Source organism: Opisthocomus hoazin, chromosome 15 (assembly GCF_030867145.1).
Source record: "Opisthocomus hoazin isolate bOpiHoa1 chromosome 15, bOpiHoa1.hap1, whole genome shotgun sequence".
In the NCBI taxonomy this organism is placed as follows: domain Eukaryota; kingdom Metazoa; phylum Chordata; class Aves; order Opisthocomiformes; family Opisthocomidae; genus Opisthocomus; species Opisthocomus hoazin.
Genome location: NC_134428.1, coordinates 7,386,218 through 7,402,002, shown reverse-complemented (window position 1 = coordinate 7,402,002; position 15,785 = coordinate 7,386,218). Strand labels below are relative to the sequence as shown.

Here is a 15,785-nt window from a genome sequence, read left to right as displayed (position 1 = left end):
CAGCTTCAGTGACGCCCTGTTCTTCTTCCTTGTAAAAGGGCTGCAATCCCCGGTGCTTGCTGCAGTTCCTAAAAAGGCTGGTGCAGCTCTAGCTGTTTAAGGGAACTTCTTGCCAGCTGCACCAAGTTCCTCGCCCTTCTCACCCCAAACCACGCACCAGGGCAGGAATGAGCCTGACAATCTTTTCCATAGTTTGCATACGGTACATTACCAAAAAATGGTCCACATCCTGGCCAAGATCAAGCTAAAATGTCATGGATCAAAGTAAGATTGACGGTTTCCTGCCAATTATATCTAGAGCTCTGGGAGCTACATGTACCTGTGGTTTGCTGCAGAGGTTATGTCAACATGGTTTTTGATGCGCAGTATTTGTGCAGGCAAAATCAAAAAAAGAAGACCCCGAATTAGTGCCACCAATAATTGTGCCATACAAAATGACCACATGTTCACTGCTTGTTTGTGTTATGCTATGTACAGGTTACAATTTTTATAGAAGAACTACCAGTATTAAGGAATCATTTCAATATCTTTTAAAAAATGAATTACAGCTGTGTTCCATCCTTTACATCATTTATTACAAGTCTGTCATCTAGGAATCGGAATAACTACTGAAAACTCTAGGAAATTCTTTTACTCTCAAGAGCCAGAGTATTAATCTGCTTATATCAGGTTGGCAAATGCTGTTAGGAGAAGATCAAAGTTTAGGTGTATCAGAATAGATCTCGTAGAATAATTTGGCAAAAGGCACGTAAGTTGATCCGTCATGCAGAAGTATTCAGGAAATTAACTGATGTCCTGAATCTCACTGCCATATATGCGATAGGAATTTATTAGTGTGTGTATCTTGATCTATAGAATGGAAAATAAAATAGCTTTCAAGACGTAGACCTGTCTCTTTTAATTCAGCCTTTGGTTTCGCTGCTGAAACTTCCAAATGTGCAGCTGGGGGAGGGGAGAAACAGGAATTTCTGCTGTAGACATTTGTCCGGTAGAACTAGCTGGAACTGCCAGCTTATTACACATGGACCATTGAACGCCAAGCAAACATTACTCTCTCCCTCCTGCACGCTTACAGTGTCTGTGGGTTTCCTCATATAGTTAGTTATCCTGTTGGCTTAAGGGAAAAGCTCTAACTGCATTCACATGAAAGCAAAATCTTTGGTATATGCTGTTTCCATTAGCATTCTTCATCTTTTCCCTACTGTCATTAGGGTTTAACAGAACTCTCAGAATTATAAGCATATTTTACGCTTCTGGTTTGTATCAATATATGATACCAATGCAAGTAAAGAAAAAATTAAACATGCATTTATCATTTTAAAAAAATTGTCATTAAAATACAACCCTCAGTACAGAAAGATAGCAGCAGTTTGGCTTTACAGCCCACTGGCTGTTTATTGGAGCTGCTGCGTAAAATTACAGGACTTGTATCATACAGCAGGTGTCTGTATAGATCACAGATCTAATCAACTCATTTATTCCTTAAAAGCTATGAATCCCCACAGTCACGCAGCTCAGAGGAGGTCAGAGATGGTCGCTGGCCAATGTGAGCGTACTGCCGGTGGATCACAGTTTTGCCTGTTCGCTTTTCCCTTTTTTCCTCCTGCAGCGAGGGAACTTGGATACCGCTGACATTGCTTTAGCCCGACGCATGTTGTACCAACAGGGAGCGCGAAGGGAGAGGCACACCACCTTACCAGATAGCCCAGCTGCTCCACCAGCCTGTCACAGAATTAGTTCCCCCAAGTAACGATTCTACCTGAAATTCAGTCAATCAATAAAGCTAACACGCTTCTGTTTAACAGACCTTTATTTTTCTTCCATAAGACCAAAAGTGCTCATAAATTAAACATTTGCTAATCAACACCCTCACCTCTGTCTTTAGCGAGTCTGTCTGCTTAAGAGAACAGGTTACTGACACTATTAAGAAACTGGCAAACTCGTTTCTTTCCAGAATATTTAATGCTCAAAGGATTAGAAATCTAGTGACAGATAATTTAGACTGCAGACGTACAGACTGGCCACTGTTATACTCGCTGTGACTGTATTTAAACTGGGGATCCAGATGTGACAAGCTCCATATTCTATTTAATCACCATCCAGTCCCCTTGGGCTTTTTTTTTTTTCATGACAGTATGTTTTTGTCTATGTCCACTTCAACAGAAGGAGTTTTTTCATACACTCAGATTTTATATCTGATTGTTGAACCCCCAATGCTCACTAAGCTATTTCTTTAGTGAATTGCATAACAATTAATAAATCAGCCTGGATAGTCCTTTTACATTTTTTAATTTTTTAATACTCTTATTTGAAGCATTACAGATATTAGAAAACTTAGCGTTCTCCCATTCTCCCCCCAAAATGAGCTCCTTATTAGTACCATTTCTTCATTTTTTTGAAGTGTTTATTTTAATAATTGTGTTAACCTGGAGCTGCAGGGAAACTGGAAAGTGTTCTCTAGTCAGCAGCTATTATCCTGGCAGACTGCCAGGATGTTTGTGACCTCTAGAAACCCTTAAGGTTTTACTCAGCATTTCCTTACCCCCAATACTCTGTTGCTTCTGTTTTAAATTACATCTCAGTGTACCCAGGGTAGGTAATAATGCTAATGTGATACAACAGATTGCTACAAGCATCCTTGGATTATGAGATGGGAATATCTTGATTATGTAAACAATGATAGTGTTTACTGTATTATATTTCTGAAATTATTATAGTATTATGATGACACAAATTATACTGTCATGTCTCAAGCGTATTTATTTAAAACAGTGGATGGAATTCAAAGACTGTCAAAGACAATGAAAGACAATAGCTGACTTTCCCTGGTTGTTTTTTCAGGATAAGTATGCTACTGTAACTTTCACATTATTTTGCACTAATTCCTAAGATCCAAAGATACAAATTTCTTAACTTTTCTGTGCCTGTAGAGTTAATCATTACCATAAGTATAATGCATTGTAAATAATGGGTGAAAAGATCACACTGCCACTGCTAAACTATGTTTCTTTGCTTCAGAATATGCAATGAGTTAGTTCAGGGAATCTTGTAATAATGCTTATGGGTAACATCAGAAAATGTATCTCTCGGAAGGCACTTTTTGTTTATATATTCATATAAAGGTGTATTAATAACAAACGGGTTCTTCTCCCACTAATATTTAAAGGCAAGGCGATAGCAAAACGAGGATTGCTTACACAGCTGAAGAAAAAGTGCATTATGTTACTCTCCATTTACCCTTTCGATCCAATGTCAATGGTGCACTGAGAATACTGTGTGCTATACATGTGCCATAGCACATGCGGGGGGTATACATGTTAACGTATGTTGCTATGTACACTGTGGCAGCTTACACATGCTTTGTATGTAAGTGGCCTAAATTCAGAACTTTGATGAGGAGAGAAATGTCTTATTCCACCACAGAACATATATACAGTTGCAGTATCCTGAGATGATAAGAATGGTATGTATGTACACAATTATTTGTTTAAAAAACCTACATTTGTTATTCTAAGCCAAGTAACACAACTTAAAGCGTTTAAAAATCCGTAACACTTTTTCAGCTCTTGTTGGTATTGAAACTGAGGCAAATATAGACTGTCTTTTCCTGTATCGCGTTTATGGAACCCTAGGCTGCAATGACACTTCAACAGTGAGTTATTTTCTTCCATGCATTTATAAGTGTTTTCACTAATTTTTTTATTATGACCTTTAAACAAATACGGTTTTTTTCTATAAGTTACAGAGCATGACATAAGTCTACATATCAGTGATCATTTCCAGAAACCAATGCCAGGTATTAGCTATTTCATTTCATCTCTTCTGGCAGAATTTTTCTAGAATACTTGCCTTGTCACTAGCTGTGGCATATCTTCATTTCAACTGTCAGGCACAGAAAAACAGAATTACAAACATGAAGGCAAGAAAAGCTTTGATGGGTGAGAAAGAGATCAAGTGAGAGAGAGAGACTGAGCTGGAACAATGGTATCATCCACTAGATACTCCTCGGGGTGCGGAGAGTGAGACTTTGCCTGGCCTGCTTTTGAGTCACAGCTGGGTAAATCATTATGTCATTATTACTATTGTTGCAAAATGAGTTTGGTTTTCAGGCTCATTTTTGCTTACTCTTTTTCTGATATTATATATCTGTGGTTTAAAAAGAAAAATATAATATGGTTATCATCCAAACATCTACCAAACACATTAAGTTGATACAGTGCCAAATGGTCAGTCCAGGTAAATTTACCCATGGGGGGTAAGGACTGTTCTGCAGACACAGCTCTCTGTTCTGGAAGCTCAGTGAGCTATGTAGGCAGCTCCAGGTGTCACACACTACTAAGTTCTGAAATTCTGAATCCTTTCCGAAAAAAGAACCGCTGGAGCATTTTAAATCGAACCCACTCTCTCTGTGTGCTTTCTGACATCTTCCTTGTTAAGTGAGACTCTTCATTGTCATCTTCCTTTGACAGCTTCTCTCATCCCATACGTTCAATACATCCGCTCTGAGCAAGGTACCTTTTCATCTGGTATTTCTTTATGTTAAGGCTATGCTGATCCTTATTCGTGAATTGGATCTGCCAGGCTTGCTGATGTTGTATACTGTAGTTTGCCAAATCTAGTTTGCTCCGACTGATAGTGATAGCAGTGGATACAACTTCAGACAGCTGTGGCAGCAGCAATCTATACTATCCAGTTGTAGATATCTAACCATAAATATGATAATATTGTATTGCTGGACCACAGCCAGCTCTGCACCAGCTTCTGCAATGCCTTTCTACAGTATGAAGCACAAAGATAATCCGATGCTTAGAGGCACCCAGCTTGCGTGCAGTCAGACTGGAAAAAAGCTCAGGTTTGCTTTATATGGACATAGGTCCAGCTGTAAGGCCTCACCATTTTTTACATGGAGGGGGTGTCAGGTACTGTTTCAATGCAAGAGGAACTGTGTACCTGTTTTGGTCCTGTGTACAACGTAAAAAAGCACTCCAAGTCTTAATCAGAGGAAAGCTGGTGAGAATGAGAGTTAGGAGCTGTCACTGCTGTCAAATCCACAAAACAGAGCAAGCAGTCTGCATACCACTTGCGACTATCTCACATAGGTCAAATCTAGTGAAATCCATAGCTGCAAGTTTCTATGAGGATATTTCAAAAGGATTCTTCAGATGTTAGAGTATTGATCATGACATATTGACTACCAGGATTCAGTCATGCCTGTGACGTTGGACTATGACACGCATATGTTCTAGTTTTCATTTACTGGGATGATAATGAAGATAAAATTATTCCTCTTCTGTTAATTCCTTCAAAACTGACAAAACTTGTCAGTAACTACATGAGAAGACTCATCTTACAGTTACTAGCTTGTGCTCACCAACTTCCAGAGTGCACTGATCTCAAACTCTATACAGCCTACAGGTATCTGGGGAAAGTAAATCCCCTTCTATATACATTAGATTTCACACAAGGAAATACACTCTTAGGACTTCTCCCTTTGTAATCTGCTAGTTAGCCTCAGATTGTTTAACACCAGTGACTTTCCATCCATGAAGCTGTGCAACATCTTCCTTCCCAAGAATGTTGCAAGCCATAAAGGAGGATTAATACTGCTTTTGAACCGCATTAACTGTTGTGTGAATTTTCCACTTGGAAGATTCTAGCATACACTTAATATCATGTAAAGTAGAAACAAGAATAATTATCAATTAATAAATCATCTGCCAAGTTTTGAGCTTGTATCTTCCTCTATGATCTGATCTTCTGAGATATCCTGACTCCCTTCAGGCTTTCCTATACAATTGATTTAGACACTACAAATCAGGCATCATCCTGATAGATAACTTTGATCCACAGGGAAAGGGATGTGCCATAGATTATTCTGTCCTTCTTTTCTTGTTTTCCTGGCATTCCCAACCTTTGATGACTAGATCTCCCTACTTGATGATTACAGACTCTCAGAGCAGCATCTCAATACTTATGGATCCAAATTTTGTGCTAACAATGCCCTGTAGCATTTTACTGCGCTCAGTAAATAACTCTAGATTTATTGTTCTTGAAAGAGAACAAGGTTAATGTAATTTTTTTTTGTCTAGCTATCTGTTACTCCCTCTAGTAACATTTAACCCATTTGCCCCTTCTGGTGTTATTGAGATGTCAAGGATGAGATGTTTCTACAGCTGTTAGCAAAACAAATGGCTGAATGGAGACAAGAGGCTGAAATACAAACTCGATAGCTGTTTGCTTGGTCTGTTCTGTTTGCTGATCAGTCAGCATGTGTATACCAGAATGGATAACTCTGAAAAAGCCAGAGAATATTATTATTTGTCCAGACAAAATCAGGAGATGCAAGAGGAACCTGAGGTATTGCATTCAGGTTACTGAGATGCAGAGAGGTTGGGGTGGAGAGGCATAATCCTTCCTCTTCCTGATTCACAGACACGAGAAGTGGCAAAGAGGAAAGGGGAACACTAGTGTTATTCCAGCAGACAATTTCAGCAGGGTAAAGCACTAAGTTACAGAGACCAGATTTTCATGGACTTGTCTTCCTTTCTAGAAATGTCTAGGTGATTTTGATGCTTACAAAATCTGAAAATCTTTTCCTATGCATAAAGCAGACAGGCGATTCACACCTTCCAGCATAACTCTAGCCCTGTGTCTCTGGTTCCAGAGACATCTTCATCTATGTCAGTGTATTTGTAGAAATGGTAGAAATGGTGTCACCTAGGAAATAAAGTGTACCTTGCAAATAAATATTTCAAACAAGATCTTCAAAAGTAAATGTTAATGGCTCTAAAATGCTAGATTATGACAATGCAAGATCATCATATTATACAGTGTGTCATTTGTATGCACTTGAAAAGAATCCTGCAGCACTGTGTTTTTTTCTTGATTATAATTTGCTTACTCTGGGAGGAAATAAGCCTAATCTATTTGCATATAGTTATTTAAAGGCAAACTAACGCAGTGAGAACAAACCTAAGAAAAGTAAAAAACAGATCTGTGTTTGAGATGCTTAGTTTATTGTGGACACTTCCAGCTAAACAAATTGCTAACTTCAGTAGTGTCCAAATTTTGTCATGCACGCTCTCTTTTGTGTATGCTCACATGTGTATATCAAGAACTATTTATCAAACATGCATTTCCTTTAATTAGTAAGGAGTAGATGGTAAAAGACAATTGAATTATTTTGCATTAGGTTACAAATTCATTACAGATTCAGAAGTGTAGTTACAGCCGTAAGCTCGGGTGCAAAGATATGTTTCTTAAATGTATGAGTTAAAACAAAAAATGTTACTGAAGGGTTCTTAAAAGCTATTTAAATGTGGTAACTAAAAATTTAAGATTAAATTTATTAGTATACCTAAGAAAACATTAAAATCCACATTGTAATCATCTGGGAATGATTATCAATGTAGTTTTGTATCATGATTCCAGAGATTTTTTCAACTATTTTTTCTACAATGAGTATCAACAACAAAGCTATTTCACAAATATTAAACACACTCCGTTCCCTTCTTGACTTTATCTTATGATAATAAAACTGGAGTCAGAGCTGACGTGTACATTTCAAGGAAAGTTATGATATAAAGCAGAGAATATAGAACAAAGGTACTGGAAATCATTTATGATTGAAACTGCAGATTGAAATTTGCGAAAATATCTCTCACTGAATAGCACATCACAGTTGCCTCGTAATACTGGGGTGTGTATTCATAAGCTTTTTAATGTATGCAGCCAACCTCTTTTACTTTATTTTGTAACCACTGTACTGATTCTGCTTGGCAAAGTTGTTATGCCTGATTAAAAAATGAAGAGGGAAGTAATTTTACAGAATGTTAAATTTCTGATAAGAGCATTTTAACATTTAAAATATAGTATCAAAGTTTCAGACAGCCAGAGTGATAAAAAATGTATACGTTTAGCTGTGGATATATCACTAACAATAGTTAGTGCTTGCACCTGAATGCACGGACAGAAATTAATGTATTAATGTATTAATGAATTTATGTTTTCATCATTTTTGTTACAAATCTATAGGCTTTGAGACAAAATATGAGGATGGGAATTAATGGATTTAGAGAGACGACTAAGCTGCAGGTCAATAGTTAAAACATTCCGTTTTGGCATGGAAAAGGCAAGTATAGTTTGTCTGTGTGATGGTGTTGGCAAACCAACAGCGAAAGCAAAAGCTACTTTTTGTTTGCCTTTCAATGAGGTGACTCATGCCATATTAAAAAAGAACAAACATATCTCAATCTCTGTCGTCTTCATTTTAAGGAGCTAAAATCTGGCAGAATACAATCATAAAAAGCATGTGTTGTTAGGCTTGGGTTTTTTTCAAAACACGATTCCCATTAGTTTGGCAGTTTCCTATATCAGTTTTTGACATCAAGAATCCCAGTGACGTGAAAGATTGCAACAGGCATGAAGCATTGATGATTGATCTTGCTGACAGCTGTGGTTAATAGTGGGAATATTTTGCACTGGAAGTTCTTCAACACTGAGAATATTGTTATTCAGTGTGCGTGTCCAAAGAAAAAATACAATTTTAGATACTAAATTGATACATAATGGGAATAGCACCTCATTAATAAAATTTGATAAGTGAAACTTTGATTGCAAAGTGCCAGAACAGTAGCGGATGCTTATTCTTCTAATCGTTGCTTTTGTTTTCAGGTCAGTATTTGGTGACAGGACATATCAATATCCAATAACAAACGCCTGTGGAATTAAACCCTCATTAAATAGTTATGCTGGTAGTATGGAAGTGGAATCACAAGGGAAACACGTAACTGTTTTCCAAAGCCAAACCACATTTAGATGAACTTTTCACCTTGTAGATGGTAAATACGTCCCGGTACTACTGGGCAACATTTCAATGTACTTTAATCTTCACTCCAATGACAGCAAAATGAGTCTCATCCTTTAGACATGCTTTTCAAGTCTGCTGTTGTGCGACTCAAAGCTGCCTATACAATAGTCTGTTACAGCAATGCTGTCTTCTGTTATGACAATTTTTGTTTTATTAAATAATAATTCAGTCTTTTAAACTACATTATAAAGTGTAAAAATATATTCTAAACAATTTTTATTACCATAATGTTAATTATTGCCGCCAAAGGATAATGTCAGTGATTAACTGTATTTCTCCCAAATACATTTTACATTGATGAATACTTTTATTAAGATATGTCAAATTTATCTGAATTAAAAGCTGACTAGAAGTAAATGATAGGATGCAAGGCAGTAATCTAATCTAATTGTTCTTATTGTACAATAAATGAAGAAAGATAGAGCGAAAACTTCATTGTTCAGCCCTAATGGAAATGGTTATACAGAGCAGAGCTTATGAAGACCTACCCAGCATGGTTCAAAACGTATCCCACTGACTAAAATTGCAGGTAGGATGCATAACATTCTCAGAGTTTCCAGTAAAATCATATCTAAAAAGAAGTATTTTGGAATAAAGAAGAGACCCACTGAACATACGCAATGCCGTTAAGTTCACAGTTGTATTTGATTATAGACCCAGGATGCAATCCCTCAGTCCTTGTTCATGCAAAATTTTGTGCTTACTATTTGCTTTAAATATTAATTGATTAAATGTACAACAGTCAGTGACAAATGAGGGATTTCATTTCTTTTACTTTTTGTCTTTCCTAAACAAACTTAGAAGCTGTCATTCTCAGGTTGTAATTAACTTCCTTGAAAATACTTATTGGTGTTTCAAGAAGTTTCATAGCATCTGCTCATAAAACAGCATCATGCATCTGAATTAAAATCTGAATGTAAATTAGAAACATTTCTTACATTAATGATTGTGAGGCTAAACACACATTCAGAACTGATTAAACATTACTGTCTTACAGTGATCGACTGAGTTGCAAGAGAAATGCATCTTCAGACTCTAAGTTGATATGGTAAATTTTGTTTCCAGCATGGAAGCTTTGGAGCTCTGGAATGCATTGCTATAGCTGTAGTTATATTAACAAAAATTCTATCACCAATTTGCTAATGCTTTGAAGTTCTACTGGTAACATAATTTCAGTTGCAGTCAGTATCTAGAAATTAATTTAAGTGGTTTTAAAAGTGGTCTCAACATACCTGTGACAAAGCAGCTTGCAGATTTTAACCTCAAACAGAAATTATATTTTAAAAATACAGTATTTCTTTTGACATGGCTGGTGATGGTAGTATAATCTTGGATGATTAGTTTTGTAAAGTGTGTAATTTAAATGTGGAATTTGTCTTCATTGTATATTACAATCAAAATGTAATAAGTAGCCCTTTCCCAGGGTTAACTTGGGTCTACTAGCTTTTAGCTCAGGAATTTAATCTAAATTATCATATTTTTTGGAATAGTGTTAAGGTGCTTTGTGGATAGATCATAGAAACGCCAGTAAAATGAGTTTTTGCATACTGGCAGTGAAGGCGAAGGACTGAAATGGAGACAGATTCCCAATATTTAGTGACTACAGTCCCTTCCCTCCTTCATAGCACTGTATTTTCTTGCCAGCTAAGTACATCCTCCAGTTAAGCTAGCCATTTTATTCTCCCTCATTTTTCACTGTCTCGGAGTACTCCATCAGCAGTACTTCTCCACTTCTCCTTCTGTCACTGTGCTAACACTATCTCTTTCTTGGCTGAAAACTTATTAGTGTTGTCCATGTTCTCACTCACAAAGCATGGCTGCAGCCCTGTGTACACAGCTCAGCCTGTCTGACTGTACTTTGTCCTTCTAAGCGAGCAGGTGAACAACCTGGAGCTCAGAAGAACACAGTCCAATTCCTCTGGGCTAGACCCATGCGTATAGCCAGGCCTAAATAAAACATTTTACTGTAATCAAGCAACCTAGATACCAGTGAGGCAAAACATACAGTTATTCGCTCCGTCAAGGTTTTTAGCAGAGTTTCAATGCCCCTATCACCAGAAGCATATTGTTACAGTAAGACCCGCACATTCTCAATGACGGCTTCTTCAGTATTATGCAATTCATTGGCCAACAGTTACTGTATAAGTAAATTAGTGATGATGTTTTATATACTTCAAGAGCTTTGCATTTCAAAGAATAGTACTTATCTTCACTGAAGTTTCTTAATGGGCCTGTATGCGTATTTCCAATGAGGAACACTAGGAATTATGCTTAGGCAATGCGATACAATGAATCATGTGATATAAACATATTTATGTATGTTAAACATAAAAGTAATTAGTTTGCCAAAGACCACTGTATTCAACAACAAAAAGCATACTGACTAGGGATGAAAGAGACCACAAAAATGTCTTGCAAATTCTAACTGTACTTCCACAGTGTCAAACTAGTGACAGTTTCTCTCACCAGAAAACAGAGGCTGAGCTTCTCTTTATGGAAATGGGGGAAAGCCCAGGAACACGCAATACAAAACGCTTATTCTAATATGGGTGAACTTCAGAAAATACCCTCCCACTTAAGCAATTACTGTCTCAACACAGCAACAAAGAAATAACAAAAGTTAACTTATCATAAGGCATCAGTTACAGCAATGTCTTGGCTTTGTTTTCAGCATTAGCATTTGTAGTCGGTAGGTAACCAGGACAACTGACAATCAAATGCAGCAGCAAACACATTATTCCTTTGCATATATTTAATAAAAGCAAAAATAATTTTAATCACATGTGCTGCAAACCCTTGGCCAGTATTAAAGTTGGCCATTTGATACAGGGCAACACTTCCTTCTTTGAGTGGTGTGTTTACAATTCACTTCTTTTTTTATTAATGTTAAAATCAAAATGAAGACATAATCCATACATGTCAAACTAACTAAAAGCTAGCATTTTTCATCTTAAAACTTCATAAGCTAGAACTGGCTTCCCTTTAAAGTCATCTTTATCTTTGGAGTCTGCATAAATGCTTTAAATATACTAGTGCAAGGCTAGTTATTACTGAGGAGACAGTAACGGAGCTTTTACTGATCATTAGGAAAAGCGACTGTGGATAGCACTAACTTAAGTGTTTGTTTCACTCTGCTGTCATAGATTATGAACTAGAAATAACGGCAGTAATCACGTTTCAGAAATGAGGATGGAGCTACAAAGCCTCCTAACTCCCACTGCACCAGCATTATGATCACAACAAGTAAATTGCTTACTTCTAACACAATAAGCAGAAAGGAAAAAAAAAAAAAGAAAAAAGAAAATTTGAATGCTACTGTTTTATTCTTAAGATTCATGAAAGTCAGAGATGAACAAAACAACTGAAATTCAGGAGGAAGGTTTGCTTTTGGTTTTATGTTTTTAGTATAACTTTGAAATGTCCTCTTTTTTTTTCATTTTATTTTATTTAACATTCCATGTTAGAAAACTCACATGCTATCATTTAGTAGATGTCTTCTGCTTACTTACAAAGCACTACTACATTCTAATGTGTATGAATGAAGGGAAATAACAGAAAAGCAATCCTAAGTAAAGCACAGTACCAGAAGAAAACTATGACAACTGACAAACTCTAAGAACAAAATAGCTATTATTAAGAAGTACCTAGGTTGCCTGGATTCACATGGGCAAAGGAAAAAAACCTGTGTTTTTCCAGAACCTACAATATGGCTGTTCTTTTCTGATACTCAGAAAAGAAGGGACAAGAAACTGCGTAAACTGCAAGATGCTGAAAAGAGATCTCTCCCTTTGGCCTTCCATTGGACTGCTTGCTACCTTTGGCAAATAGCTGTGCTAGCTGCAGGCAGCTTAGAAAATCTTTGTCCTCTGGTAAAAAACAGTCCGGAAACAAAAACACACTCATTTTCAGTGTCAGAGATCATGAGAATTTTGACAGAGCTTCCCTTTGGCTTCCCTTTGTAAAACACTTTCAGAATGGATTGGTAGCATCAGCAAAATGTTTTAAGAGGGCAGAAAGAGCAAATGAACATTCAAACTAGAAGATTTTTAACAATGTTTGGCCTTCAATAGTTTGTCTTCAGTATTCTGAAAGACACAATATGGAAGGGGTACATAATGCCTAAGAAATTCCTCCTGCCCTCTTCATATCTATGGACCAATGTGAAAAGTACATCAGTCTCAAAATTTTAAGTCTCATTTTGAGATGGCAAGTAGATAGAAAGTGGTGACTTAGAAGATAAAACTTAAAAAAATACATATCAAAGTGTCTGATGCTATAATTTTTTACCATTTCATTTTCTCTGTATAAGTAAAGATCTGGAATAGGATTTCTACGAAAGCTGTAATTCACTCTGGTTTATTTGCTTGCAAAAATACCCAAAAAAGCCTGTCACTTTTCCAGCACTAGTAGTAGGTAATGCAGCACTGCCAAAGTTTCTGCAATATCCACTCTTGTAGTGTTTCAGAACTCCACTACAAAATTTCAAATTGCTAAGATACTGGACTTAAAAAATTTGTCGTAATAATTTTTCTTTATAAAGATTTTTTCTGCACCATAAATGCACCTGCTTTCTACAGACCTTAATCATTTGTGACGTTCTGGCTAATTCTAGCAGGTCATTCAGTCTTGTTTTAGATGTGTTTATGAGGTAATACAATGGCAACAAATACAGAATAATGACCTACTTGCGATGAAGTAAGTGTATGTAATACCGGTTATAGAATGCCTTGAATAATTTCACCACTTGAAGGTCTGCATTGAACAATCTAAAATGATTGACTTAATCCATAAAGTTGATTAAAGACTGAAACAGTTACCATCGTAGCTGCTTGCTTCTGAGGCTTCCATCTGTAGCAGGAACGCCTGAGCTGCATGTGAAGCAGTCTTGGGACTGTCCCTACTCATTACCCAATGGATTAAGATAGCTCTAAAGTCACGGTAGTGCTACTCTGTTGTAAATTGCAGTGGGGCAAGAGCTGTTTCACAAATACTTATCCCATCGGTGCCAGAGGGCCAAATTCTGAGACAGAGGTGGTACAGATGTCTGGGGTCATCATAAGCCAAGATCCTCAGGTACTATGAAATGTATCCTTTTTTTCATCCTTGATGCAGTAACTATGTGGCTCTGAGTTGCATTGACATGCAAGAGTTTATAGAAGCAAGGCTTAAATCTGAATTCAAATCCAAGCAGCAATGAGTTTAAAGACCTGCTGTGTTATGTTGTATATTGTAGTATACCAAAAGTTTTAAGAAAAATATCTAAGTGTGATCATTACAAAAAATATAGATACAATCAATGCAGTAAAAGTCTCTTTACGTTCTGGCTCCTTCATTAACTGGGATTCTCAATAAACATTTCACATATGAGAGAAAATAAGGATTGTACCCTAATTTCATTACCATTTGACATCTTCTGAAAACATTGTCACAGGAAGGATCAGAGATCAGCAAAGAGCTAATATGCAAAGAGAAACACAGTCCGTATTCCCACCCTCCTTTACACCGTCAGAAGCCCACCACCTGAGCTCCAGGGGGCTAGAGCCCTCTTGATAGCGACAGAAGCATACGTTCCCCCCCAGAAGTGGTGTGGTTTTACACAGTTAGGGATGTACTGCTGCAGTATGTACGTACTTCCCCCTCTGCAGTGTAGAACTGCACAGGCCCAGGTGGAAGCACTTTGCTGGAGAGCAGCGCAGATGGATTAGGTGTCACGCTTCACTATATGTGGTATCCTTATTAGAGGTCACAGCTTTAATTCTATTCTATTACTCTGTAATCGTGCGCATAAAAAATCGCAGTCAGCCTCTACCACAAAACAACCATCAGGAGTGGGTGCAGCATATGAATCTGCTCTTTCTCCCATTGTTTTAAACCCTTCCCCCAAAGAAAGCAGGAAAATCTCACAGTAACTGCATGGTGCAGTCCAAATAAAACTCATTCGTTGTCCAATTATAAGCACATTTTCTGCTTTCTGTAGTTACAGAAAGATAAGGAAAAGACTAGTGCATATATTTTAAATGTTTCAAAATCCAAATACCAGTGCAGTAAATTTTCAGTAAAATGCACATCTACATTGATCTAAAGAATAAAGCCATCCACTGCCTAACAATCTAAACCTTCCTGAATGATACACTTTTCTAAATATATTTAATTTGTAAATGTATTATCTATAATTTGTATGCATGTATGCTTATTTAAGATATAGATGAATATAAAATACATGAATATATATGGAAATTAAAACGACAGTGGAACTGTTCATCACAAAAGTAAAATATGTCTGAGCATGAGAAAGATCTGTACTATGGTCTAATACAAGACCAAGAAATAACTTGCCTAGGACTTCAGACACACTTGAAAGGTCACTATATCTCCTCTGAAGCTTCAAAGTGCACTTTTTTCTTGCCTTCAATAACATAAACACATAATAGCAGATACAGAATAAAAACATTATGTAAAACTTAAAATCATAATCTTCCTCTCACCTTTCCCTTAGAGAGGAAAAAAAAAAAAAGAGGAAGTGAAAACCACATGCAACTTGATGCTCTCCAGGAAAGTACGTAACTATTTTACTAGTGGAGGTGATACAACAGCTTAATGTGACCACTTTCTTATTGGATGTTACTACCCTATGAAACACCATGCTAAATCTTGCTGTAAGCTTAACTGTTTGTATTTCGGTATAACAAAACACAGAATAAAGCACAGCTTGACAAGCCAAGCAAAAATGCCAGATAGAAGGAGACAAAGATACAAAACCAGCATTAGTCAACAAAGACAACTAATTAAAAATAAATATAATGACTAATTTTTCTATTCAAAATGGCTTTCTCTTTGTGTTGCACTATTTGCACCAGGAAATCCTAAATAGTTCTAATTCTGAAATAAAGAATACTTCTAACTTGCAAGAACCCAT

General features: G+C 36.8%; 1 protein-coding gene across 1 annotated transcript in view; it reads right to left on the bottom strand.

Annotated features, from left to right (window-relative positions):
• The window catches only part of SHISA9 (shisa family member 9), a 183,271-nt gene that overhangs the window by 159,545 nt on the left and 7,941 nt on the right, over nucleotides 1-15,785 (bottom strand). The gene's annotated exons all lie outside the window — the stretch shown is intronic.